The sequence below is a fragment of the Lolium rigidum genome, chromosome 4 (assembly GCF_022539505.1).
Source record: "Lolium rigidum isolate FL_2022 chromosome 4, APGP_CSIRO_Lrig_0.1, whole genome shotgun sequence".
Lineage (NCBI taxonomy): Eukaryota > Viridiplantae > Streptophyta > Magnoliopsida > Poales > Poaceae > Lolium > Lolium rigidum.
This window is the reverse complement of record NC_061511.1, coordinates 241,123,906-241,128,677: the sequence shown is the minus strand read 5'-3', so window position 1 is coordinate 241,128,677 and position 4,772 is coordinate 241,123,906.

Here is a 4,772-nt window from a genome sequence, read left to right as displayed (position 1 = left end):
TAGTTCATCTGACGGATCAGGTACTAGTTAACTGCTCTAGTGGCAATCCGCAAAAACCTACTTCAAGATCACGTCCCTGGACATGATCTCGGGATACTGGTGTAAACTTCTACAGGTGCCGCTTAAGGTCTTACCATTCTGTCGAGTCCCAGTAAAATTTATCGGGTACCTAACGCGCCCGTTAGGATTTTTCTTCGTATCTGTTGATACGGATAAAAGTAGCAGAGCGCAGTCTTCGGTGATGCCACGCCCAGCAGAACGGATCTGGGGTCTTACCTTCACAAATTTGCGGCATTCAGAAATTGATCGCAACTTTGACGTTCTGAGAATATATTGTCGAGTGCTTTTTCGGCTGTTGAAATGGCACATTTTATCGAGTCAAAGATGACTTATATTGCTCTCCCGATGGGAGTATATGCAGAGTTATTTATAACTCGAAATATACTTTTTTGCTCTGCTATTTTTCTTTTTTCTTTCTTCTCTCTCTCTCTCTTTTTTTTTTATGATTTCATCGGGCACGCGAGCAGCGTTCCCGATGGGAGTAGCCCCCGAGGCTACAGCCAAGGACTTGTACTTGGGTGTAGGCTCCACGCCTTATACCGCTATATTTTCTTTTATCTCCCGAAGTTTTATAATTTCTCGGGTGCGCGAACAGCGCTCCCGATGGGAGTAGCCCCCGAGGCAATGAACAAATATTTGTATTTGGTCATAGGCTCACGCCATTTCTATCTTGTCCTTCTGGATCTTTTCCTTTTCTCCAAAGTAGCCCCCGAGCATTTGATCAAAAACTTGTATTTGATCAAAGGCTCAGCATTATTTTCCATGTCGCCTTTTATGAAATTGCAGAGTCGAATTTTTTCCTCTGCCAAGGTGACGTTATTGCTGACGATAGCCACGATTGCGAACCCAAAATCGCGAGAAGCCTTCTCCCACTGCCTTGCGGGCCCAATTGATCCACTATCTTGACACGTTGTGCAAGTGGGGGACACACGTCCTCCGCTTTTTCTGGCGCACGTACCGTAACTTCTCCAATGTTGAATTACTTTTTTACCCTCGTTTCCACGTGGCCACCATCTGCCACACATTTTCCTTATCCAACGGTTCGTCGTTTCACCGCACCCCTATATAAGATCGTCTTCTTCCTCCTTGAGCACTTCCGCTCGCGCCGTCCTCCTGCTCTCATCTGCAAATTTCCTCCTGCGACCCACAGCCACCTTAGCTCCTCGTCTCCAAGCTACAAACCCTGCGCCATTGTTGATGCCACCGCGTCGATTGACAAGGCACAGCACGCCGGAATCCTCCATGGCCGCCGTGGATCTGGGGACGGCGGAGTGGGAAAGATCGAAGATTTCCACTCAGGACATCAACATGCTGAAGAAGCTGGGGATCAGCAAGAAACCCAAGGCACTGTGCTTCCCCAGTGAGGAGAGCTACCCAACCCCTCCAATGGGGTACCGGGTAAGTTTTGTCGACCACCTCATCCGCGGTCTTTCCGCCCCCATTCATCCTTTTCTCCGCGGACTACGTTTTATCTACGGTCTGCAACTCCACCACCTCACGCCAAATTCAATCCTCCATATCTCCATTTTCATCACTCTTTGCGAGGCCTTCCTTGGCGTCCAGCCTAACTGGGCGCTATGGAAGCGCATTTTCTTCTGCCGCCGTAATGGCTCGCCCAATGTCGCCTATAATATAGGTGGCGTTGTAATTTCTGTTCGACCCACTGTCGACTACTTCGACGTCAAACTCCCTGACTCTGTTCAAGGGTGGCGCAAGAAATGGTTGTACATTCAGGCGGAGAACCATGGATGTGCTGAGGACAATATCCCTCCTTTTGATGGCGCCGAGAAGATCTTTCGCCGCCGCTCCTGGGACGCAGAGGCTACCGAAGAAGAAAAAGCATCGACAGAAACCTTGATGGCTCGCATTCACGAGTTGCAAAATACTCGCGGCAAAGAGTTATCGGGTATCCAAATCACTGCATACTTTCTTAGGACTAGAGTGCAGCCACTTCAGGCTCGCAAATATCCTCTCTGGAAATATGCTGGCGAGAAGGACGCAGATCGGCTGTCGGTGGATTTGGAGGTCAAGGACTTGGAAAAGCTTGTCCGAAAAATCTCATCTCTCAGCAAAAAAGAACCTGTCCCTTCTTCTTGTCGTGTAAAACCATTCAGCGCCGCCAATCCACTTCCCAAGGTAATCTTTGCCGATTGTTTTGTTATTGCGTTGCTATCCTTTTTTGTAACTCCTTTTCTGATATCTTCCCCTACTTTATTTTTATTTTGCACAGAACCATCCAGACCTTGTCTCGCTTCCTCCTCTTCCTGAAGGTGGAGAAGTCGAGGAAAGGGCCATTGTCACTGATGACAACCAGGAGGCCCCCTCTTTTGTGAACGAACCCGTGGATTCTCTAAAATCTGCGGGATCTTCTGAAAAAGATGCTGCCTCCGAAGGCACTGCGTCGGCACTATCTCCTCCTCCTGCTGTTTCTCCAAAGAACAAAAGGAAGAGGAATGATGTCGAAGATTCCGGCACCTCCAAAGCCGAAGAAGTTGATCCTTCACGTCAGAAGGCAACTTATGATCCATATCTCGAATCCCTCGTCAGCTCGTAAGTCACCTTGATTTCCCCTTATTTCTGTACTCGAAGATTTTTGTCTCATCTTGCTTTTTATGCTGTCGATCTTTAATCACAGTGATGATGAGGAAGAAGTACCAACTCGTGACGTGGCTCCTCGGACGAGCACGTCACATACTTTAATTGTTTCAGAGACGCCAGTTGAGGGAGAAGAATCCTCGCCTCCTCAACAAAACGTCGTCACCACCACTCCTCCTTCAAGCCCTCTTGCTCCTTCACCAAAAAGGACAAGGGTGGAAACGGTCGTGGAGCCTACCCCTCAGTTGGGTAGCTCCTCTAATCCGCTCTTAGATGATGTAAGTTTTTAACTTTCTTGTCAGTATCTATATTTCCTCTGTTTGCTTCTTTATGCCTTCCTATTTTTCTCGTACCGATGTTTTCTTTTCTATTCTTCTTTGACAGCCCATGATCAAAGAGCTTGTTCGTATTGGATCTCAATTCATTGGGTACCGTGAGTATGCCAGCAGGATTGAAGGTAATAACTTTTTTGCTGCCATTGTTTCTAACTTCTTGCTCCTGTTTTTGTCGCAATTTTGACGGTTCTTTTCTATTTTGACAGAGAAACTTGCAGAGGCCAACAAGCTTGCCGATACTCTTGCTCAGAAACTAGAGCGAAGTGAAACGGCTCGTAAGAAAGCCGAACTTGATGCTAGCGAAGCCAAAGCAGAGGCTGATGAAGCCAAAGCAAAAGCTGCTAGTGTCGAAGAACTGCAGAAGAAACTTGAGGATGCTGAAGCTGCTTTAAACGAGCACAAAGCCGCACAGGCTACTCGTGAAAAGGGAATCCTCAAGCGCTTGAACACGCAAAATCGGCGCTTCCTCGGTAATTTTATCGACCCCTCCTATTTTTCTTAGGACTTGCTTTTTCTTTCTTGCTGTCGACCAACATTTATTTCCTGTGGCAGGTCAAACAAACCAAGAGTTTGATCTTGAAAATCCCGCCGATGATCCTCTGCTTGACGCACTTTCTTATTTGGAGTTTCATGGCCAAGAAATTCGCGAAGGCGTGGTGAATGCTGACGCAGGATTGTCGAAGCTGTTCCCCTACTTCTTCCCGAAGAAAGAGGAGCCTAAGACTTTCCTTGCCCTTGCCAAGGACTTCAATCCACCGGAGGATCTTGGACTGAAGATGCGTCAGGAGAACATGAAGGTTGCTGTCGAGAACACTGTTGCCTTGGTTGCTGACAGCCAACAAATTGTTGACTGGATGAAGGTTGGCGATATCGAGCAAATAGAACAAACAAAATGGCGGTCGTTGATCAAGGCAGCCAAGCCCAACACGAAGAAAATCCTGGCCTATCTCGGGATCAAGCCTTCTACAACTCCTAGCTCATCAAGGCCGGAGGTCTAGTTGCATGCCTCTTTTTTTTCCTTTCTTTGCTTTCTCTGTTTCTTTTGCCCTTGTCGCCACTTTAGTTTTGGCGACAATTATCCTGGTAGTCCTTTTGGAGAACTTCTTTTGTAATGTCTATGTAAATTTTCTAGAAATCAATGAAATTCCTCCTGGCACTATCATTGATTGTGGGATTTTCCTTTTTCAGTTAATATTTGATAACTATTCGACCAATCCTTGCTCTGCCGATGCTTCACCTGCTTCTTCCTTCTCGAAGAAAATGCTAGTCGATGATAACCCTCTCGAAGGTTCTTCAAGCAAACATTTGTCGGCAAATTTGCAAGAACTTCGACAACAACTTCAGTCCATGAAGAAACAAACTCTGGCAATGATGGAACAATCTCGAAAACATCTGAAAGAGAGAAAATTGCTCTCCAACAGGCCAAAGAGGCTATAGCTGCCAAGGATGCTGCTGTGTTGGAAGCTAAGGCAGCCACTACTCGAGAAAATAGCATGCTCGAGCTGATGTCTGAAGCTAGCACAGATATGTTAGGTATGTTTTTCCAACCTCGCACTGCCTCTTCTTCGCTTTCCTGTGCCTCCCCTTAAATTTCCTGCCTTGACGCTTAATAGGCTCCGTTCTTGATGATGCCGCCGAAGACCAAAGAGTGAACGAGAGAACGAATCTTCTCGTCAATCTTTCCCTTAACCATGGCTGTCTGTTCTGGGCCACCCCTGAACGAACTCAGCAAATTGTCAGGTTCCAAGATCGTGCTTGCCAGGTGCGCGAATTTCTCAATTT